The sequence below is a fragment of the Amblyraja radiata genome, chromosome 6, assembly GCF_010909765.2.
Source record: "Amblyraja radiata isolate CabotCenter1 chromosome 6, sAmbRad1.1.pri, whole genome shotgun sequence".
NCBI lineage: Eukaryota > Metazoa > Chordata > Chondrichthyes > Rajiformes > Rajidae > Amblyraja > Amblyraja radiata.
This window is the reverse complement of record NC_045961.1, coordinates 13,651,269-13,662,264: the sequence shown is the minus strand read 5'-3', so window position 1 is coordinate 13,662,264 and position 10,996 is coordinate 13,651,269. Positions and strand designations below refer to the sequence as shown.

Below are 10,996 nucleotides of genomic sequence, written 5' to 3'. Positions count from 1 at the left end.
CAGTTGAAAAGCTGCTCCATACGTACACTAGTGCCAAACCCTGCTAACATCTTAACTAACCCAACACTTCATACCAGCAAAGAAGATGAATCGAGTCTCAGTAAATTAAAAAGGTACAGGATGCCTCCAGAAATTAAAAGAGATCATCAAGGCAGGCTCCAACTTTGGGAAGATCATTGTACAACAATCCTGTCTAGCTCTACTGCACTACTTTGTCTGAATGGGCCATCTCAAGTCTAAAATGTATGGGAATAGACATTGCTCTGTAACCAGGAGACACCCACTCTGCACCCAAATTTAGCTACCCTCTATCAGGAAATTGTAGGACATGATTCATGTCCATGGTAGTATTATTGGAATGACTTTAAAACTTTAAAAAGGGAGAGTGTACGCTGGCGCGGTTTAGCTGCCGCTGCTCTCTCTTCACATTGTGTTTTTGATTTTTTTGTCTTTGGATCGAATTCTGTCTTTAATTTGTGTATTGGTGATGTCTTTATTATTTATTTTACTCCGATTATATGTTTTTTACTCTTATTAAATTCTGTAAGGTGTCCTTGAGACTTTTGAAAGGCGCCCACAAATAAAATGTATTATTATTATTATTATTATTATTAACACTTAATAATGGTCTACTAGGATGGCATGGGATCTATTTCATAAATAATTGGGAATTTTGATTTAGGCACTATATAAATTAACGTCGTATCTTCTCTTGTCTCACCCCTAGGAAAACAATCAGTAATAGGGCAGGACTGTTTAGTGATCATCAAGGAGAGGACAGACCCTAACAGATGTCAGGAATTGTGGTGCTAATCTGACTAAAATACCTTGGGAATGTAAGGTGGTGGTATGAAAATGATGAGGTTTCGAGATTTTCGAAATCCAGAGGTACCGCAATTATTATTCGCGAAGAAATACCATTTAAATCAAAGAACATTATATCAGATAAGGAAGGGAGATATCTTATAGTTACAGGAGAGATCCATGCTACGCCAATCACCTTGGTAAATATATATGCGCCCAATTTTGATAATCCTCAATTTTTTAATAAAATCTTGAATACAATCGCAGAGAATTCAACTACCAAAATGTTATAATTGGAGGAGACTTTAATTGTGTTTTAGACCCGTACCTAGATAAATCGATGCAAAAAAAGAGAGGTATTATGAAATCTAAAACTAGTGAACTCTTAAATACATACACAAAAAATACAAACATAACAGATGTTGGGAGGATCGCGAATCCGACTGGAAGGGAATACTTATTTTATTCAACGGTACACAAAACATACTCACGTATAGATTATTTCCTAGTGGATACAAAATGAATCCCTTATACTATGAACCCTAAATATCACACCAATACGATTTCAGATCACTCCCCGCTAGCTTTCTTTTTAAAACTGGAAGGAATGTCTACGAATAAATCGTTTTGGAGGTTTAACTCGCAAATTTTAAAAGACCCACAAGGGAGTATATATCTAAAAAAAAGATGGACTGTTTTTCATTTGAGACAAACGATACACAAAACATATCGCCCATTTTACTATGGGAATCCTTCAAAGCATTTATTAGAGGAGTCATTATCTCATACCAAGCTTATCAAAACAAAAAGAATAAGAACGAACAAAGCCAATTAGAAGAACAAATCAGACAACTAGATATAGATAATGCTAAAGATCCAACTATGGATAAACATAATAAAATATTAATATTGAAATTTAAACTAAATAAGTTATTATCAGATAAAGTTATAAGACTATTCCAAATTACAAAACAGGAACACTTTGAATTCGGGGATAAACCCCAGAAACTTCTGGCACGCCAACTGAAAAAACGGGAAAAAGACCACGCAATTTTAATGATTAAATCAGAGAGAGGGGAATTATTAACACTACCCAATGATATCAATAAAAGATTCGCTCAATTTTACCAGAATTTATACACATCCAAAACGCTAACAGACAATAATAAAGTTTCAGAGTTCCTGGACAATTGTAATCTTCCAAAACTAGAATTGAAGGAACAAGAGGAACTGGGAGAACAAATTACATCTAAGGAAATAGAAGACACAATAAACACATTAAAGAATGGAAAAACACCAGGACCAGATGGATTCAGTAATGAATTTTATAAAAGTTTTTACGACATAGTTACACCACGTTTACAGAAAATGTATACATACGCTTTTAAAGAACAAATCCTACCTGAAACACTAGCAGAATCAACGATTACATTAATACTTAAAAACGATAAAGACATAGAAGAACCAGGTACATACAGAGCTATTGCATTGTTAAATATGGATCAAAAAATATTAGCGAAAACACTAGCTAGAAGACTAAGTAAATATGTTAGTAAATTAATAAATGCGGATCAAACGGGATTCATTCCCAAGAGACACTCATTTAATAACCTGAGACGTCTGCTTAACATAATGCATTCATACAAACCTCAAGAACAAGAGTTATCAATCATTTCATTGGACGCAGAAAAAGCATTTGATCAAGTAGAATGGGATTATATGATTAAAGTATTGCAAAAATTTCAAATGGGAGAGAACTTCATCGCATGGATAAAATTATTATATAACAAACCTACGGCTAGAATATTAACTAATAATATACTATCCACAAAATTCCAATTATCAAGGGGCAATAGACAAGGATGTTCATTATCACTGCAGTTATTTGCTCTGGTAATTGAACCTTTAGCTGAAAGATTCAGAACACACCCGGATATTTACGGTTATAATACAAAATATTCAAATAACAAAATATCTTTATACGCAGACGATGTACTACTGTACATCACAAAACCCCAAATTAGTATACCAAACATACTAAATCTAATTGAGGACTTTGGATCTTTCTCAGGATACAGAATAAATTGGAACAAAAGTGAAATTATGTCGATAAAACTGAAAGACTCAACACATCTCTTAAAATTCCCCTTTAAAATAGCCACAGAAAAATTTAAATATTTAGGAATTGAAATTACTAGAAATTATCATGTTATGTTTAATGCCAATTATAATCCATTACTTAAGAAACTAAATACTCTAATCAAATTCTGGAAAACGCTCCCGATGTCTATAATAGGTCGAATAAATGCTCTAAAAATGATCTTTCTACCACAAATCCTATATCTATTCCAAAAACGTTTTTCAAAAAACTGGACTCAGACATTACAAATTTTATATGGGACTATAAATCCCACAGAATACAAAGAACACATCTGAGCAAACCCAAAGAGCTGGGTGGACTAGCACTCCCTAACTTTATGTACTATAATTGGGCAGTAAATATTAAAAATATGATTCACCTGCTGGACAACTCTGCCCAGCAGGTGGACTGGATTGTAATGGAGAGAGAGGACTGCTCTCCGTGCAATATAGGAGCGACTCTCCTCTCACCAATGAATCTAAATTAAAAACATTACAATTAAAATCCAATTAGACATAGCACAATTAGGACTTGGAAACAAATAAAACAGAATCTAAAATTAAGAAATCTATCTCTTTTATCACCAATAGTCAATAATCCGTCGTTTAAACCCTCTACTATAGATAAATCATTTACACATTCGGAAAGAATAGGAATCAAAACGCTCGGAGACTTGTATGAATTTGGAAAATTACTATCATTTCAACAATTACAACTGAAATATAATTTGAGAAATAATCAATATTTTAAATATCTTCAAATATGTGACTATCTGAAAAAATACCCAAAAGACTATCATAATATGCCTCCAGACTTACTGGACGAAGCAATGAAGACAAAGGCCGAATCAGCAAACTTAATATCATACTTATATAACACTATTTTAAATATAGAAATACCTACAACTGACGGTATTAGAAGAGACTGGGAACAAGAACTAGCTATAAAAATTTCAAAAGAGAGCTGGGATAAACACTTACTATATGTGCATAAATGCTCGATCAACGTAAGACATACTCTAATTCAATTCAAAACATTACTTGGACTATACTATTCAAAAACCAAAATAAATAAACTTTTCCCTAACGTCTCACCCATTTGTGATAAATGTCAGTATCAAGAAGCTACCATAGCGCACTCTTTTGTTTTTTGTATAAAAATCCAAAAATTCTGGAACGAAATATTTGAAATCTTCACAAAACTATTTAAAATAAAACTGATACCAAAAGCAGAATGGATTATCTTTGGAATAATGGAAGGTAGCCCTGAACTAAACGTGTTTCAAAAGAATTTATTAAATTACGGGATAATAACGGGAAAAAAGCTCATACTCAAATTCTGGAAAAACGCTCCTCAATAAAAATGTGGATTTCAGACATGTTCGAAACATTACACATGGAAGATATGAGACTCCTCCTCGCAGGCAAAGCAGACCACTTCCAAAAGACGTGGTCTGCATTTATGGACTTACTATAAGCATAAGGTGCAATAGTAATTAAAAAAAATAAATGGTGCCAGGATCTGGTAACGGGGGGCTGAAAAATATGGTTGGTATATCCCTCTTTGCGGAGTTTTTTATAATAGAGCGATTGTTTCTCTTTTTTTCTTTCTTTTCTAGGGTCTTTTTCTTAACTTTCTTCTCTAACTCTCTTTCTAATGGGCTTTCTTTTCCCAACACTTTCTTGCACTATCACGACTCTTTCCCACTTTCCTTACTTCTTTTATTTCTATCTCTCTTAAAGCTCAAAAATGAAGGGGTATAACAAATGTAATAAGATATATGTGGTGTGTATTACTGTAACTCATTGTACTTCTAATAAAAAAAATGTTTTTTTTAAATTAAAAGAAAATGATGAGGTAGACTAAAAGTTAAATAACAAGCCCCCCTCGGAGAGGTCGGTGTTAACCATCCAGGAAGTTACTCAGTTGCAGAATGAGACTACTAATAAGAAAGAACTATTATTGTCTATGAGTCTGTTCAAGACATTAAAGAAGGATTACATCAAATCAGAGGAGGTGCCAGGATTGTAGGTATTTGTTGTCAAAGTCGATGCATTCGGCCGGTGGATCAAAACTTGGCCAACCCTTGCTAATAAAGTGGCTACTGTTATCAAGGAGTTAAAGAAAAATTATCCCTAGATTTGACATCCTCTTTTGACTTAGTTTAAATAATGATGCATGTCATATCGGAACAAATTAATAGAAATTATGCGAACAGCTGGGAATCCAGCAGCAATTGTATTGTGAATATCGACCACAAGCTGCTGGATTTGTAGAACGGGCAGATCAGACCCTTCAAACTATAATTAACTAAATTAATGGCAAGACTGAAATTGGTTTGATTAAAATTACTTCCCATAGTTTGTTTCAAATAAGAGTCATATCTGTAGGGAACTCTGGACTGAACTCAGCTGAAATCATTATAATAGACCCTCAAGAATACCATACCATAGAATCAATATGTAATGAAAATAATCAATCTCCATCATGTTACTGCGGAGATGACCAACCACGATCTAGCCTTGACTTTAGTGTTGAGAGAATTATGTGGTAGAGTAGGAGCAACATATAATGACAGGCCTTTTGTTGAAGATACAAGGAAGGAATGCATGGGTGCATCTCCATCACTGTTAGAGTATTAGTGGAGATAAAGACTGCTAACTTACTTTATTCCAGGTTCTCTTAGAAACTTCATACTCTACTATGGATCAAGCACAGATGAATTATCAAGATGGATGGAGGGGATTTGCGCCCACGAAAACTCGTGAGGTGAAGACTCATCAGATGGATATCATGAAGCTATGCCCTGATAGGAAACTTGGGAAGCTTGATGAAATTCTGGGAAAATACATCAGCATCCTTTTATTAAGATATCTATTAGAATAAAGCAAACAAGAGGACATGATTTGAGAATTAAGGGACAAAAGTTTTGGAGCAACATGAGGGGGAACTTCTTTACTCAGAGAATGGTAGCTGTGTGGAATGAGCTTCCAGTGGAAGTGGTGAAGGCAGGTTTGTTTTTATCATTTAAAAATAATTGGATAGATATATGGACGGAAAAAGAATGGAGGGTTATGGTCTGAGTGCAGGTAGATGGGACTAGGTGAGAGTAAGTGTTCGGCATGGACTAGAAGGGCCGAGATGGCCTGTTTACATGCTGTAATTATTATATGGTCATATGGTTAAAGCCGCCACTGTTGTACTTTGGTTATCATTAATGATGGGGTATCATTATGATAAAACGGAGGAATGTTAATATTGGCCAAAATAAAGCTAATGTAGGATCTTTGCATCTGCAGGGCCTGCTTGGTCAAATTCTGTGTAAAGCTACAAGCTGTGAGCCGGTGCCAGAAAGTCTAGGTCCTAGATTGAAATATCAGATAAGGTGAGGTCCAGACGTCCTCCTTATTGTTAAAATGTATGAGGACTCAGAGCTCAGAGGTGTTGCAGATGCATTATCAGGATCGGCCGGCTGCAGATGGGATGTAATACTGTTAATAATGTCGCAAGGTGTTTGTGTTAATGTTTAATGATTGGCTGAAGTGCGAAGCCTTGTATGAATTGTTTATACTCCCTGGGAGAATGTTGCATTACTTGGGTCAACTGACTTCTTTTAAGAAACTTCTGCAGAAACATTGTAAGGGGTGCTTTGTAATTGGGTTGGGGAACTGTCAATAACACTTTAATGTAATCGATATCTGTGATTGGTTTGTAGGGGGTGCCACCCCATTGTAGTTCTGCCCCGCAGGTGCCGATGACCTATAAAAAGTGATCCCCACTAGGATCATTGTCGATCTTCTGGAGGGGCGCTTGCGACTGCATAACCTTTTGGAGGTATCTGCTTGAACGAGGCTGAAGGGCTTGGACAGGCAGAGACAAGGATCGGACCTGCGGTGGTTAGGTATTGTATAGGAAGTTTGTTATTGTTTCATAAAATAAAAATGAGTGGTCCAGTGCTTGACTCAGTTTTTCACTGAACTAGACTAAGTGGGGTTAGCTCTAGGAGCATAATAACAGCCTGACCCACTGAGTTACTCCAGCTTTTTGTGTCTATATTTGGTTTAAACCAGCATCTGCAGTTCCTTCCTACACATCCTAGGAGTAGTGTTTTAGTTAATATTACCTGCACCACTACACAGAAAAGCAATGAAAAATGGAAATTTGAGCTTGTACCTTGAATAAACCAACTGAATACAATGTTGCTCTGGCAAAATAGGACCCGGCTAAACCATGTCTAGTGGATGTTAAGCTGCTCTCTGAAATATACATTGATTTGGACAGATTATTGCATATTAACATGATCTGTGAAGGAAGATTCAACAAATATCTTGCAGACGCATGGTATTTATGAACTTAGATGGTGATTTGATCAATATTTTCAATGTTAAGGAGAACTTACAGAGTAGAGGGAGAGAAGGAATGGGTGACGTTTCAGGTCGAGACCCTTCTTCAGCTTTACCCGAAACATCACCCATTCCTTCTCTCCAGAGATGATGCCTGTCCCACTGAGTCACTCCAGCATTTTGTGTCTATCTTTGGTGTAAACCAGCATCTGTAGTTCCTTCCTACACAGATGGAGAGTAATGTTTATTTGGAGATTTTAAGACTGTGTTCTTCCATTAATTAGCACCAACTATTTTACCAGTGGAGTTGGAGGAATGTAATAGAACATGCAAAGAACAATTGGTGTTAGATATTTAAACATTTTCCCAAACATTATACTCTCTTAAAACATAGAAAGTGGCCATTAAGTCCATCAAATCTCAGAGCAATCCTATCAGAGCCATCACCACATTTGCCTATAGCCAGTTCTGTCCTATGCACCCATCAACATTCCCCTGATTTGCCTAACAAACACCTACACAAAGGATTATTAATTGTAGCCTATTAAGGGGTACCACACAGGACCATCTAGGGGGCGCCGTCCTGTGTTGTATGGCTGCCCAGCTAGCAGCTGTCTGTTTTTCATCTTTTTTCTTATTTTTAGTTAGTTGAGTGTTTTGTTTTAGGGGTTCTAGCCTTTTTTATGTGGGGGGTGGGGGGGGAGGGGGAAACTGCTTTCTAGGGTCCCTACCTGGTCGGAGAGGCAGCTTTTCTCCGGACTGCAATTTTGACCCGTCCTCGCGGCCTACTAGAGGGCCTGGAGCGACGTTTCCTGAGGGGACCGCCCAGTACCCCGGCGGCGGCACCACGCTGGAGCGCTATCACGGAGTGGGCGATGCCTTGCCCGGGTCGCCGCGCTGGAGCTCCAGTGAGCTGAAGACCGCTGATGAATATCGTGGAGTTGCGGGTCTGTGGAGCGGTCAGCGGCGGGCAGCGGCGCTGAACTTTAACATCAAGAGCCTGGGATCTCTCGCCGACATCGCCAGTGGTGGAGCTCCATCCGGAACGGCCTTGTTGGCTTCGGAAGCCGCGGTCTCGAGTAAGGAGGCGGTCGTTCCAGGTATCCCAAGCTGCTGTGCGGATTCTCCCGATGCCAGAGCACCATCATCCAGCGAGAACGGCATGGAACATCGGGCCTCCGTAGAGGCGACTGCAGAGTCCTCAATAGGCCCGACTATGGGTGAACTGGGGATGGGTCTGGACATTGTGCCTTCCCACCCAGTGGGAACCATTTTGCGGGGATGTTTTTATGTTTATTGTTAAATTTCTTTAATGTTATGTCTAATCTTTATCTGTGTGCTGCATGGCAAGACAAATTTCACTACACCATTGGGTGTACGTGACAATAAATGTCCTTTGTCCTTTGTCCTTTAAGATCATAAGTGATAGGAGCATAATTAGGCCATTCGGCCCATCGTCCACTCTGCCATTCAATCATGGCTGATCTATTTTTCACTCTCAACCCCATTCTCCAGCCATCACCCCTTAACCTCTGACACCTGTACTAATCAAGAATCTATCTCTGCCTTAAATATATCAACTGACTTGGCCTCCGCAGCCTTCTGTGGCAAATAATTCCACAGATTCTCCACCCTCTGACTAAAAAAATCCTCCTAAACGAACGCCCTTTAATTGTTATATATGGTTATATATTTGGTATTTATGGCCTTAAATGGTGATATGATCAATAATTTCAATGTTAAGGGGAACATAGAGCAGAGGGAACTCAGCGGGACAGGCAGCATCTCTAGATAGAAGGAATGGTGACGTTTCGGGTTGAGAGGTTTTACCAATCAGCTTGACTCTGGGATGTGGGAGGAACCCAGAAAACCCACATAATCACAGAGAGAAAGTAAACTCTACAGTAACAGCACTCAAGATTAGGATCAAGCCTGGATTGCTAGAGCTCTACAGGATCGGCAAAAAACACTTACCTAAAAATAGGAGATCATTTACATACTTTTACAAAAAAGATACTATTAATTTCAGCTTTCAAGGTATCAAGGAAGTTGTGCAAATCTGGATAAGTGGTTAGGTCACAGATCTGCCAACATTTTGTTGAAAGCTGGAGCATCCCTGACAGAACAAACATCCTTCCTCTCCCGGTTTTTTGTTCATGTAGAAAGGTATCACACTCTTGCTGAACATAGTAATTTGTTGGTACTTGTAGAATTCAGACACAACTTGTCACATCAGCCTCAGAGTGGATATTATCATGCACGCATGACTTCACTCTCTGACAAACTGAAACTTCCACCGAACTATACAGTACACTGGTGAATATTCGCACTTTCTGTCTTTGTGAAGGAGATTATTATTAAGGCAGCTTTCAGCAATTTAGTCTATAAAAAGGTCTAGGAACTCACAGAACTATGTACCGGGATTGAGTTATTTGTTTAATAAGCACACTTTTCACATTTGTAACTATATCCAGTGCAGATTTATCGTCATAGAGTGATACAGCGTGGAAACAGACCTTTTGGCCCAACTCGCCCACACCAACCAACATGTCCCAGCTACACTAGTCCCACCTGCCCGCGTTTGGTCCATATCCCTCCAAACAAGTCCTATCCATGTAGACATTTCTTCTTGATCAATAATTTCAATATTTGGTATTTATGGCCTTAGATGGTGATATGATCAATAATTTCAATGTTAAGTGGAACATAGAGTAGGACGACAGATGGCACAATGGGCTAAGTGTTCGGCTGGCAACCGGAAGGTAGCCGGTTCGAATCCCGCTTGGAGTGCATACTGTCGTTGTGTCCTTGGGCAAGACACTTCACCCACCTTTGCCTGTGTGTGAATGTGTGTGAATGTGTGTGAGTGATTGGTGGTGGTCGGAGGGGCCGTAGGCGCAGAATGGCAGCCACGCTTCCTGGCAGACAGTTTCTCTGGATGAAAGGAATTAGTGACGTTACAGGTCTACACCTTTCTTCAGACTGGGGCCTCGGGTTTGAGGTCTGAAGTCTGAAGAAGGATTTCGACCCGAAAGGTCACCAATTCCTTTTCTCCGGAGAGGCAATCAGACCGCTGAGCTACTTCAACTTGTTGTGCCTGTCTTCATGTCAACTAAGACGTTGTCAAGCAGTGTCTTAATGTTAAGAATTTAGTTCTAAATTTAGACAACAGACAATAGACAACAGATGCAGCAGTAGGCCATTCGGCCCTTCGAGCCAACATCGCATTTAGCTGCATTGTCTCTGTTTACAAAGCAAACAAGACTATAGAAAAACTGGAGGTAGAAGACAAATTTAACATTGTGTAGGATGCTGGTTTAAACTGAAGATAGACACAAAAAGCAGGAATAACTCAGCAGGACAAGCAGCAGCTCTTGAGAAAAGGAATAGGTGACATTTCAGATCACTTGGTGAGGAAGTCCAATAAGGCACCAATATCAACAATGTTTTCCATTATTGTTATTAAGATCAAATGTAGAGTTATAGCCATAGAATGATGCAGCGTGGAAACAGGCCCTTCGGCCCAACTTGCCCACACCGGCCAACGTTTCCCAGCTACACAAGTCCCACTTGCCTGCGCTTGGTCCATATCCCTCGAAACCTGTCCTATCCATGTACCTGTCTAACTGTTTCTTAAACCTCGGGATTGTCCCTGCCTCAACTACCTCCTCTGGCAACTTGTTCCATACACCCACCACCCTTTGTGTGA

The 10,996-nt window shown here is 38.8% G+C and overlaps 1 long non-coding RNA gene across 1 annotated transcript; it reads left to right on the top strand.

Moving 5' to 3' along the window:
• Positions 1-685: 685 nt before the first annotated feature.
• LOC116973972 lies at positions 686-8,604 on the top strand. Its single transcript, XR_004412225.1, has 3 exons — positions 686-699; positions 6,861-6,869; positions 8,398-8,604. It is a non-coding gene; the product is annotated as an uncharacterized LOC116973972 (long non-coding RNA).
• Positions 8,605-10,996: the final 2,392 nt, after the last annotated feature.